The sequence below is a fragment of the Giraffa tippelskirchi genome, chromosome 2 (assembly GCF_054371585.1).
Source record: "Giraffa tippelskirchi isolate mGirTip1 chromosome 2, T2T-mGirTip1v1.2.pri, whole genome shotgun sequence".
Taxonomy (NCBI): domain Eukaryota; kingdom Metazoa; phylum Chordata; class Mammalia; order Artiodactyla; family Giraffidae; genus Giraffa; species Giraffa tippelskirchi.
This window is the reverse complement of record NC_137276.1, coordinates 54,541,642-54,555,143: the sequence shown is the minus strand read 5'-3', so window position 1 is coordinate 54,555,143 and position 13,502 is coordinate 54,541,642. Positions and strand designations below refer to the sequence as shown.

The window sequence follows — 13,502 nt, the reverse complement described above, 5'->3', positions numbered from 1 at the left end:
TTGGAGTCTACCTTTGCCTACCATTATATCACTGAGTCTAATATAGTTTACTTCATAGAAATTGAATGAATAAATGAATAGAATAAGCAAATGTGTGTCACTGTATACCATGAAAAAGTATATTAAGAGAAAGCGCTGCCATCCTAAGTCCTCCAGCTACTTGAGCTCAACAATTTGTCATGAGGGAATGAGGTCAAGCTGAAGTTATTACCACATTTTTGCTCCAGGGTCCATTCTAGATGATAAAATATAGGAAAGAGGGCCAACATTAATTTAGGCTCTATTACATCTCAGGCATTTTATGTAAAAAAAATATGAGGCTCAAGGGTGATAACCTTGACCTTGGCCAGTGTCACTCTTCTAAAGAACTGAGAAACTCGGATATAGCTCGAAGTTTGAATCCACATTCAATACTTTCTTCCTATTCTGTGCTGCCTCCTCACACTTTCCCTCACAAAATAAAGACTTGAAAGTTATTTTTCAAAAACTTATGTGGTTGTCAGAAGGTGCCAATCTGAAGGCTTATCAGATGCATCTTGAGAGGGTTATAGATGTTTTTCTTTTTAGATATTCCTTCAAAAGATAATAAAACAATTTTATACAAAAAGCTCATCCTCTCCTATCTTCTAAGCAAGATGCTGCTATAGTCATCTTGAGTTATCTAATGATGAAAAGACCTGCAATTTGTATTAAAAGATGAGACAACCTAAAAAAAAGAAAACTGCCTCTCATAGATGGAATAGGAATAAGCTCTTATACTTTGTATAAATTAATCAGTTAGCAAATAGTGTCCATGTTATAGGATGTTTATAAGAAACAAGGCTATCAGTCTTATAAAGAAAGAGCATAATGCTCTACATATAATAGAGCTCAGCAAATGAGAGCTTTCCTTTACCCTACTCAACAGCAAAAAGGGACACCGCCACTGATTTAAAAAAAATAAATAAATAAGACTGTAAGAAAAGCCTACACTATGGGAAAAGAGGCATTACCCAGACTGCTCGTCTCTGAGTCAACTCCCACTATCTCAGGGATATACCTGAGTCCAGCAACAGGAGCCTTCTCTCTCTGATTGGAAAGATACTATTGCTCAGGCCATTCCAATATTCCAGATCTGAGCCTGGTTTATATCCTAGGAATGGTAGAGACTGTAGGTCTTTCCAGGTAAGGTTTTTAGACTGGAGGTTCAAGCACTAACTCAACCATGGCTCAGTTCTGTTAAGGGCCAAACCCTCTTTGTATGAGAACACAGCTAGTTTCTCCACATTGCCTACTTGGTAATCACATCAGTTTTGAAGGCACTACCTCTAATCTGGCATGAACATTCTAAGCCAAAGCTTCTCAAACATTAAGTGCACAGGATCTATCCAGGAATACTGTTAACAAGCAGAGTCTAATTCAGATTAAGTCTGCATTTTTAACAAGCTATGTGGATCACACTTTGAATAACGATTATCTAAGCCACTGGTTCCTAAACTTCAATGAGCATCAGAGTCACCTGAAGTCTACTTCAATGTTCAGCCCCACTCCAAGAGTATGTGATTCACCAGGTTTAGGGTGTGGCTCAAAATTTTTCATTTCTGGTAATTTCTGGACTTTGAAAACCTCAAGGACTTCCCAGGTGGTGCTAGCGCCTGCCAACACAGGAGACATAAGAGATGCAGGTTTGAAATCTGGGTTGGGAAGATCCCCAAAGGAGGGCATGGCAACCCACTCCAGTATTCTCGCCTGCAGAATCCTATGGACAGAGGAGTCTGGCAGGCTACAGTCCATAACATCAAAAAGCGTCGTACATGACTGAAGCAATTTAGCATGCACACACACTCTAAAACATACACAGAAAGGCTACTATGGTGCAGCATCTCACACTCACGTGATTCCCCTGAACAGATAGGCCTTGACTTGTGCATTGTTCTGGGTTCCTGTGACAACTGTGCTTTCATTCTCACACATTTCTTTGTCACTTTGGTCTTCTACTGTAGCGCCTCAATTTCCTAACCACTGCACCTTCTGACTATGAGGTCCATCTCCTTTGCTTCAAGTCAACAAAGTAGGAGGGGGTACAGAGAGTATGGATACTGAACAGCGTGGTTCATTAGGAGGCTGCCTTTGCAGACTAGCTACCATATTGCCCCTCTATTCCAACAAACTGGGTCTGACAATAAAATTCATCAGAGGCACCACTTTTAAAGCACCATCCTATGTTCTGAAGAGGAAGATGGAAAGGACTCCTAGAAGAGGGACAAGAGAGCTAGTTGTGTCATATCACCCACCAAGGGCTCTGACCCGTGTCTCACTCTCACCAAGAAATGCCCTCCCTGCACCCCCACCTCCAAATTTTACATTCTTTCTTCATTTTATCAGTGATCCTTGAGGGAAAAGATGGAGTGGGAACAGCACATGTTCATTTACAAAATTAAAACAAAAGGTGTTCTCTGCCTTTAACCTATCCCATCCCCTCACCCAGAAGGGCCCCTCCTGAGCCCAGTGCTCAGTCCAGCTCTGAAATGCCCAAAGAGACGTGCCACTGCAGCACCAGAGAGCTGCTGGCAACCACTGGGAGATGTGACAGACATTTCTCCTCTAGGCTTTTCATGTGGAATCACTCTTTCCTGTCAGATCTGTCTGTTTGCACTTGACCTTTCAGCGAAAGCGTGGCACTCTGTTAACAAGCCCTTCCTGGAGAGGAAGTGATAAAGCCACTACCCCAGCTTCCATACTGTGGGTGCGCCACTCTTTGACACCTCAGGATACCACACGGGGTTCTGTTTCAAGGGCACTTGGGGGCAGGTTTTCTTCGTATTTGACGTACAATTTCAGCTGGAGGTGCTGTTCTCCATCTGAGAAGCATTTCAAAGTATAATATTCAGTTCTCCGCTGCCTCTTATTAATATTAATTATTCTCCAGTGAGCCTAACGTAGCTAGTAATTATAGAAAAGAAAGTGATAAACATCAACTACTTATTTTCTCAACAAACCCTCTCAGCCAGTTGATTAAATCTTTTCTAGGATCCCGAGCTATGGCACCATCATACCAGTTTTGAAGGAATTATATATTAACAAAACTTATGTTAGTAATTTCTATGAATTATTAACACTTTGTAATGAAATGGCAAATGCCTGTATTTCAGGCACGTGCCAGGCAGTGCTCTAAGTGCCTTATGTACAATTCTACCTAAATTCTCACAACAAACAAATAAATTTGGCACTATTTTTAGTCCTACTTTACAGAGAGATTAAGTACCCTGCCAAGATCCCACAAGTGCTAGAGGCAGGATTCAAATTCAGACTCTTTGACTTTTTACCTTTTGCATTTTACATTTCTCAAATCATTTGCACACAATCTACCTGCTTTGAAAGGAAGGGAGTATTCCTACACTGTGCAGATAAGGAAGGTGAGACTAAGAGAGGCAATGTGGTATCTCTGAGTTTTGCCTAGGGCATTTCTAAAGCTAATTCAAACCTCCTTAAGAGCCATTTTAAGAGAGTCCAGGATTTTTTGGCCACAACTCACAGCATGTGGGATTTCAGTTTCCCAACCAGGGATGGAACCCATGCCCCCTGCAGTGGAAGCCAGGTGTCTTAACCACTGGGTGACCTGGGAAGTCCCAGTCCAGAATGTTGTAATGTGTGTCTCCTCTCCTTTCCAGTACAGGACAGATGTCATGAAATGTCAGACCCGACCAAGGCATCCTGCTTCCTGTGAGGGCTGTGCATGGTTCTGCGCACAGTTAGGGCTAGGAAAGCTCCACAGAATAACATGATTTTTACCTAAAAGCTTTGAATTTTTGATCACTCAGGGTAGGTGGATACATATATCCGTGAGAACATCTAGCCCCTAGATCCCTGGCCGCTCTCAAGTAATGTGATTCCACACAGTCTCAGAACTTGCAAACCCCCCATGACACTCTAGCACAAGAAACCAGTCAGAGGCTAAGGGGGTTGGGTCTGGACTTCCTTGTTGTTGTCCAAATTGCTCAGTCGTGTCTGCCTCCTCAACCCATGGACTGCGGCACACCAGGCTTTCCTGTCCTTCACCATCTCCCAGAGTTTTGCTCAAATTCATGTCTATTGAGTTGGTGATGCCACCCAACCACCTCATCTTCTGTCACCCCTTCTCCTTTTGCCTTCAATCTTTCCCAGCATTGAGGTCTTTTCCAATGACTCAGCTCTTTGCATCCGGTGACCAAAGTATTGTAGCTTCAGGTTCAGCATCAGCCCTTTCCTGATTCCCCTCTGTCCGCCTGCTGGCCTGCCCTCACTTCCAAACAGTTCATTGATAACACTTAAACATCACTGGCAGCCTTCTTGGAGAACTAGAAAAAACAATGGGAGCCAGCAATGTCTGCCCTCTGAGTCAGACTGAGTGGGCCTTTATGCCAGGGTTAAGGCCTGTGACACAAATGGCCTACCCTCCATAGCACTTGTTGCTGATAACCTACCAGATAATTTACCGATTATGTTTGCTATTTATTTCCTCCCCTCTAGTATAATGCAGGCTCCACAAAGGCAGGGATTTAGCCTTTTTCATAACTGACACTACTACCTAGAAGAGCCCTAAGCACATCCCAGAGGCAAAATACATATAGGAAATTGATAAGTAAATGAGCAAATGAACTTGATATTACCTAAATCTCCCACAAGCATCTCATAGTACTAAAAATTAAACTGAGGCCTTCTCTGGCAGTCCAGTGCAGGGGGCATAAGTTCGATCTTTGGCCAGGGAACTAAGATTCCATATGCCACACAGCACAACCAAAAAAAAAGTTAAACTGATTATATTTTTCATAAAACTACTCACATCTATCTATCCAAGCCAGCCAGCTAGAACAGGCCCAATATCATTGCAGTCACCCACTTCACCACCCCCGCTTATTTTGTCTGCTTACCATCGACAATGTCAGTTCCTACAGACTGGAAACTCATGATCAGATCTTTGACGGAGTCATTACAAAGTTCCCCGTAAGCTTTTTTGTTTCTTCTCTGCATCCATTCAATTCTTGATTTCTAAAGGAAGCCTCTCTGCTTAGTCGGCTTAGTCGGCTTAGTCGACGTGATCCTGAATATCACAATAGAAGAAAATGAATTGGCTGCAGGCCCAACATATGTCTCCAATAAAGCCCTGGGCAAGTAACAAGGGTAGCTTCAAAGGAAGAGTAGCTGCAGCTGGCTGCGTGCATACCAGAGGGATAGTTCCTTTGACCAAAGGTGGAGGCAAAAGTACTTCCAAACACAAGTATTTTCTCAGCAGTGCTAGCTTCTCCAGTCAAAGGAGGGTACTCTGGCTGGGCGTGTTTCTGGTGTTTGGACAGAAGGTGACACTAGAAGTGTCTTACTAAAACTGCAGAGAATCTTCCCCTCTGACTGAAGCAGATGAGCTCTGGCTATAGCTCCCCATGTGTTCTGAATACTGGTATGAACAGTGGTGCCTCCAGGCACAGATACGATGACCCCTTCTTATACACCCCCTGTGCTTCGAAAAAGTGGGTCCTGAGTGTTCTGATAGAAGAAGGCAGGAGCATAGTAGACTCTAATCAGAGGTATAATACAGTCAATTCCCACTGTACCACTAACACTCTGGACAGGTGAGCTCAGGTACTATGAATAAAGCGGGGACTAAAAGCAACTCCAAACACAGGTATGGTACTCTCCCCTCCTATTGCAATACCTGTGTTCTGGACAGGTAGGCCCCAGGTGCTCTGACTTTAGGCAAGAAGAATAACGGCTCCAAGCACAGTTATGATGCCAGGCCCTCTGAATGCCTCAGATGTGCAGTGCTCAGAGAGGCCTCTGGTTTTCTGACAAAAGGCAAAAGAGAAGTGTCTCCAAATACCAATATGGTGTCCAATCCTCTGACAACAAGTGTGCTCTGTCCAGAAGAAGGAAAAGAACTATCTCCTAGAACCTGTTTCTTTTCAGTGGTATTGTCTCCTCCACTAGTATCAGGTATGCTCTGAAGGGTCATGGGGAGATGAGAAGGGAGCCCCAGGTGCTCTGACCATAGGAAGGAAGGAAAGTGTCTCCTGAGACAGGTTTGCTTTCCGTAGAGCTGGCCTCTCCAACTGCAGTCACTGCAGGACCTTCCCCAACATGAGCAGTGGTACAGGGTGTCCCTTTCAGTCCTGGATTAAGCTAAGTGCTCCAGACATGGCGCTGGGACCCAAGGCAGCCACACTGACTCCAGAGCTGTTGCTACTCAAAGGAATTACAGATCCTGTAACAGAAAATGGGTGGAGGCTAAAGGTTAGCTCCTGCCCTCAGTACTGGGTATTTTGATAGCAGCCCCAAAGCCAGAAGCAGTGGCTGCACCAGTGAGGAAACCACTTGAAGTGTCACAAAAGGCCAGCTGGGTACTGACAGGGATGCCAGAGGGGAACACAGGGAAGTCAAGAGACTGACAGAACTGTGCTGCTAGTGGGTGGCTAGGCTGCAAGAGAGGTTAAGTCTGGAGCTTGTGCTGAGGCTGCTGAGATTCCGGAAGGGAAAGAGCTGTCACAGGTGGTGGCTCTAGGGTGAGGCCCATCAGGACACCTAAATGTGGGACCGTCTCCTGGGTCAAAGGAAAAGTTTGAAATTTGTATTTAGGTCACTGACTGACTGGGCAGACAGATGGTGAAGCCTAGCACTGAAGCAGTGCAGCCCCTGGGCAGCACATTCTCAGAACAAGAAATTCCACGGACAATGGAAAGAAGTTCTCACTGGAGCCAGGCAGAGACACCTGGAGATGGTACTCATGGGATGGGGAGTGGTATCCATATTGATTTCATCAGAGTTAAAGGCAGGCTTGGAGGCAGAGGTGTGGCTATGGAGTGGAGGCAGCTGGGGATGCAGTGATGAAGGAACTCTGTGGTTACAGAGGCACTGAGCAGAGGGACTCCTGGCTGGTGCCCATTAGGGGCCCCCAACGTGGGCCAACAGTACGATGGGGCTGCTGACCACAAATGCAGGTAGGATGGGGATACCTCTCCACAGTACAGTGGGCCTGGACAAATAGGAGGGAACTCACCTCCAAGCTGAGGAAGCTCTGAAGATGAAAACCTGGAGGGTTAAGTGGTGTCTATGTCAGCTATAAGTGCTAAGCCACTTCAGTCATGTCTGATTCTGTGACCCTATGGACTGTAGCCTGCCAGGCTCCTCTGTCCATGAGATTCCCCAGGCAAGAATACTGGAGTCGGTTGCTGTGCCTTCCTCCAGAGGATCTTCCTGACCCAGGGATCGAACTCACGTCTCTTATGTCTCCTGCATTGGCAGATGGGTTCTTTACCACTAGCATCAAGTTACCAGGGTCACTTAAATGGTAAAGAATCCACCTGCAATGCGGGAGACCTAGGTTCAATCCCTGGGTTGGGAAGATCCCCTGGAGGAGGGCAGGGCATAGCAACCCACTCCAGTATTCTTGCCTGGGGAATCCCCACGGACAGAGGAGCCTGGCAGGCTACAGTCCATGAGGTCACAAAGAGTCAGGCATGACTGAGCGACTAAGCACAGCACAGCATGTCGGCTATACCAAAGCCCAAAGCAGAAGGGCTGGACGAGTCAGACATGCAGGCTGTGAGGGTGTAAGTGGCTGGGAAAGCAGAGATGGGCTTGATGGTGAAGCTGAGCTGCGGTGGGAGGCTGGAGGAAGGGTCTAGAAGACCAAGGGAGGAGGATCCACACACAGAGGCACAGGTGACCCCATTCTAAAAAAGAAAGGCATGAAAGAGAGGGTTGAGGTGCTAGGAGAGGAGAGGTGGTCAGAAGTAGAAGAGGCTGAGGCTAGGCACAGAGTCTGCAGTATCCCTAGAGGTAGACCCTGTATGCCATCTTTGGTCCTCCGTCTGGATCAGCCAGCCCTTTTCCCTTTGAGACAGCTCAAAGCCAGGGCACTGGAGCAAGTTAGAACCCCTCGAGGGACCAAAGGACCTGGCACTTACAAGGGCCCAGTAGGAAAGACAGTGGCTGGAGGGGAAAGTGGGAGGTGTTAGGATGGCTGTTACCAGGCAGATGCTAAGAGGAGAGGGGAGATCAAGCAGCACAGGTCATGAGGCTCCTTCAGCCTCCTTCCTTTCAAGGCCACCTCAGATGACACTGGTCTTTGTTTTGGAATGATGGAAATGGGTATAACTTAATGAAACTGGTGGGTTCTAGAGCGTATACATTTGTCAAAACTTGCCAAACTGTTGTACTTCAAATAAGCGCCTTATTTTATGTAACCTTTACCCTAAAAAGATTTATTTGAAAAACATTTGCTGTAAGAGCATGCAGAATATAATTTTAAAGTCTTTGTTTTATGGGCAGATAGTGCTACACAGATGAAATAGACAAAAATCATGACAAAGAAGGTGAAAATTTGTTCTTAACTGTTAAAAGAATTTATAATATATTTTAGAAAATCCAATCAGAGAAGATAAGGCTAATGTGATATGGTAGGCAACAGGAAGGCAGGCAGAGTGTGTGTGTGTGGGTGTGTCTGTGTGTGTCTATGTGTGTCTGTGTGTGTGTGTTGGAGGCAGGGGTGGGGAAGGCAAGCAAACATGGGAAGAAATCAAGCAAGCTGATGCAAAAAAGGCTTGGTGAACATATACACAAAAGTGGCTCATAGTGTCCATCCCAACATCCACTGATAGGAGACTGTGGATTCGGGGTTTCCAATTACTGGGACACATGCCTAGACTGTGGGATACTAACTCTAGCTTCTTTAGTCAGGTCTTTCTCTTTCTGAATCAATTCAGTCAGCACAGTGAGAGAACAGCTTAGCTCTTGGAGAGTTATTAATATTATGGATGGGGCTGTCCTGGCTTCCCTCACTGGCACCAGTTTACCTAGGTACCCCTCCACTCCTCCAATCCTGGTAGGGTAGGGCTCAGGACACTCTATACTCTACACTGACAATCTGCTAAAGCAAAAGGAAAATCATCATTCTCCAGAAGATTTTTAAAGGACACAGGATCTCATAGCATATTATTAAAAATGTCCAGGACATAATTCAAAATTATTCATCACAAAAAGAACAAGCAAAACCTAACATTCATCAGATGCAAAGTATGAAATCATACAAATGTTAGAAGGTGAGGCAAAGAATTTAAAGAAGCTTCCTTAACCGGAGAAGGCACTGGCACCCCACTCTAGTACTCTTGCCTGGAAAATCCCATGGACAGAGGAGCCTGATAGGCTGCGGTCCATGGGGTCACTAAGAGTTGGACACGACTGAGTGACTTCACTTTCACTTTTCACTTTCATGCATTGGAGAAGGAAATGGCAACCCACTCCAGTGTTCTTGCCTGGAGAATCCCAGAGACGGGGGAGCCTGGTGGGCTGCCGTGTATGGGGTCGCACAGAGTCAGACACGACTAAAGCAACTTAGCAGCAGCAGCAGCAGCCATAACCATATTGCAAGATGTAAGGACAAGCACTCTTGGATAGAATGGAAAGATAGAACTTCTCAACAAAGAATTAACAGCTATAAAAAAGAGTCAACATTGAGAACCATAATATAAAATAAATTTTAAAATTCCTCATAATGGCTCAATATAAAAATGGAAATACCAGAAGAGTCAGTGAACATGAAGACAGATTAACAGACTAATATAAATGTATTTGTTTTAATTGGAGGTTTTTTTTTTCTTTATTTTTTTCTTTTTCTTTTTTTTCCTAATTGGAGGCTAATTACAATATTGTATTGGTTTTGCCATACATTGACATGAATCTGCCATGGGTGTACATATGTTCCCCATCCTGAACCCCCCTCCCACCTCCCTCCCCATCCCATCCCTCTGGGTCATCCCAGTGCACAAGCCCCGAGTACCTTGTATCATCCATCAAACATGGACTGGCGATTTGTTTCACATATGATAATATACATGCTTCAATGCCATTCTCCCAAACCATCCCAACCTCACTCTCTCCCACAGAGTCCAAAAGAATGTTCTATGCATCTGTGTCTCTTATTCTGTCTTGCATACAGGGTTATCATTACCATCTTTCTAAATTCCATATATATGCGTTAGTATACTGTATTGGTGTTTTTCTTTCTGGCTTACTTCACTCTGTATAATAGGCTCCTGTTTCATCCATCTCATCCATCTCATTAGAACTGATTCAAATGTATTCTTTTTAATGGCTGAGTAATATTCCATTGTGTATATGTACCACAGATTTCTTATCCATTTGTCTGCTGATGGACATCTAGGTTGCTTCCATGTCCTGGCCATTATAAACAGTGCTACGATGAACATTGGGGTACACGTGTCTGTTTCAATTCTGGTTTCCTTGGTGTGTATGCCCAGCAGTGGGATTGCTGGGTCATATGGCAGTTCTAGTCTCAGTTTTTTAAGGAATCTCCACACTGTTCTCCATAGTGGCTGTGCTAGTTTGCATTCCCACCAACAGTGTAACAGGGTTCCCTTTTCTCCCCATCCTCTCCAGCATTTATTGCTTGCAGACTTTTGGATAGCAGCCATTCTAAACAACAGAGAAAAAGGACAGGGGAAAAATAAGGCAGACTCAGAGACCTCCCATCATTTCACGGCAAATAGATGGGGGAAAACGGAAACATTTTATTTTGAGGGCTCCAAAATCACTGCTGATGGTGACTGCAGCCATGAAATTAAAAGACCCTTGCTCCTTGGATGAAACACTATGACAAATCTAGATGGCATATTAAAAAGCAGAGGCATCACCTTGCTTACAAAGGTCCGTATAGTCAAAGTTATGGTTTTCCCAGTAGTCATGTAAGGATGTGAGAGTTGGACCATAAAGAAGGCTGAGCACAAAAGAATTGATACGCTTGAACTGTGGTGCTGAAAAAGACTCTTGAGAATCCCTTGGACAGCAAGGAAATCAAACCAGATTTCCTAAAGGAAATCAACCTTGAATAGGAAATCAACCAGAATGAGACGAAAGAAGTTGCTTACAAATATGGAAAGATAGCAAGTTAAAATGAACCTTGTAATTTTGTACTAGAAATGGAAGTATCAGTAAAAATTTAGAGTTTTATCACAGATGACTCATAAGTATAGAAATAAAGAGGTGTGTTTGTGTGTGGGTATGTGTATTTCCTGGTTCCATCTGTGAGAAAGGACTTAGCAGTGAGGACAGCCTAGTAATGATGAATATAGACAGCACTCAGTTCTTAGTTTCTAAATGCCATTCTTCTATACAAGGATCCTGTGATCCTTAGAAATCGCTGATTTCAGATTGGGCGGGAAAAGTTCACGAGTCTAAAATACCTTTTTGTGCCAAAAAGTAAAGAAATGCTCAAAGAATAGTTGGGTATGTCAACACAATACAGAAGCCTGATTGAAGGTGTGCCCACTGGCCAAATTAGGGAAAATGATTATCAGAAGAGTAGTTACAGATTATTACTTACTGGAAAAATAAAAATCTGGGACTCTGTGGAAACACAGATAAATGCAAACATTTTGTATTTTAAAAATACATTTAAAAATAACTATATAAACAAGTTAGATGAAAGGAAAATCTATTTTTTCACTAGAATGTGAACTAATAAATATAGAAAGGATAATGAAATTAGAAAATTGCCACTTGATAACAATTATATAATTAATTAAGTGAATCATGAATAGATTCTAAAACCTATGGGTAAAAGTATGATGAGAATTTAAATATTTACATAGTTTCAAAGTATATTAATTACAAATGGAAAAATAATAATCTTAATTGAGAAATCTGGAAAACACACACATTCCCAAGTATCAAAGTTATTATCAGTAATGGGACAAGATAACAGTATGTTCTCACTGGTGTAACACACTGAAAAGTATCCTTATTACATCACTGCTATAAAATTTCTTCCCAAAAGGTATAATTTTAATTTCAGTTCAGTTCAGTTCTCACTCAGTCATGTCAGACTCTTTGCAACCCCATAGACTGCAGCATGCCAGGCTTCCCTGTCCATCACCAACTCCCAAAGCTTGCTCAAACTCATGTCCATCAAGTTGGTGATGCCATCCAACCATCTCATCATCTGTCATCCCCTTCTCCTCCTGCCTTCAATGTTGCCCAGCATCAGGGTCTTTTCCAATGAGTCAGTTCTTCGCATCAGGTGGCCAAAGTACTGGAGTTTCACCTTCAACATCAGTCCTTCCAATGAGTATTCAGGAGTGATTTCCTTTAGGATGGACTGGTTGGATCTCCTTGCACTCCAAGGGGCTCTCAGGAGTCTTCTCCAACACCACAGTTCAAAAGCATCAATTCTTCAGCACAATTCTTCTTTACAGTCCAACTCTCACATCCATACATGAGTACTGGAAAAACCATAGCTTTGACTCTGCAGACCTTTGTTGGCAAAGTGATGTCTCTTCTTTTTATTATGCTGTCTAGTTCAGTCATAGCTTTTCTTCCAAGGAGCAAGGGTCTTTTATTTCATGCCTGCATGTGATTTTGGAGCCCCCCAAAATAAAGTCTCTCACTGTTTCCATTGTTTCCCCATCTATTTGCCATGAAGTGAAGGTGCTGGATGCCATGATCTTAGTTTTCTGAATGTTGAGTTTTAAGACAACTTTTTCACTCTCCTCTTTCCCTTTCATAAGGAGGCTCTTTAGTCCCTCTTCGCTTTCTACCATAAAGGTGATGTCATCGGATATCTGAGGTTATTGATATTTCTCCCGAAAATCTTGATTCCAGCTTGTGCTTCATACAGCCTGGCATTTTGCATGATGTACTCTGCATATAAGTTAAATAAGTAGGGTGACAATACACAACCCTGATGTATTCCTTTCCCAATGTGGAACCAGTCTGTTGTTCCATGACCAGTTTTAACTACTGCTTCTCGACCTGCATACAGATTTCTCAGGAGGCAGGTCAAGTGGTCTGGTATTCCCATCTCTTTAAGAATTTTCCACAGTTTGCTGTGATCCATAGAGTCAAAGGCTTTGACATAGTCAATAAAGCAGAAGTAGATGTTTTTCTGGAGCTCTTGCTTTTCCAATGATCCACCGGATGTTGGCAATTTGATCTCTGGTTCCTCTGCCTTTTCTAAAACCAGCTTGAACATCTGGAAGTTCACGGTTCACATACTGTTGAAGCCTGGCTTGGAGAATTTTGAGCATTACTTTGCTAGCATGTGAGATGAGTGCAATTGTGCAGTAGTTTGTGCATTCTTTAGCATTGCCTTTCTTTGGGACTGGAATGAAAATTGACCTTTTCCAGTCCTGTGGCCACTGCTGAGTTTTCCAAATTTGCTGGCATATTGAGTGCAGCACTTTCACAGCATCATCTTTCAGGATTTGAAATAGCTCAACTGGAATTCCATCACCTCCACTAGCTTTGTTCATAGTGATGCTTTCTAAGGCCCCCTTGACTTTGCATTCCAGGATGTCTGGCTCTAAATGACTGATCACAACATTGTGGTTATCTGGGTCATAATTTTAATCTAGTCAAGAAGAAATAACCAAATGAAAATGAAGGATATTCCTCTATATACATGGCTTGAATTTTTAAAAGTGCAACCCTCACGAAAGTCAAGGAAAAACTAAGAAACTATTTTTTCCATTTCCATT

At 43.3% G+C, this 13,502-nt stretch overlaps 1 long non-coding RNA gene across 1 annotated transcript in view; it reads right to left on the bottom strand.

Annotated features, from left to right (window-relative positions):
- LOC145535150 (uncharacterized) overlaps window positions 1-7,396 on the bottom strand; it is a 472,362-nt gene extending 464,966 nt beyond the window's left edge. Inside the window, exons 1-4 of the long non-coding RNA XR_014075314.1 lie at window positions 7,007-7,396; window positions 5,906-6,214; window positions 5,669-5,798; window positions 4,890-5,059 (exon numbers count right to left, since the gene is read on the bottom strand). This is a non-coding gene — a long non-coding RNA (uncharacterized LOC145535150). The remainder of the gene's footprint in view (window positions 1-4,889; window positions 5,060-5,668; window positions 5,799-5,905; window positions 6,215-7,006) is intronic.
- Between the last annotated feature and the right edge of the window lie 6,106 nt (window positions 7,397-13,502).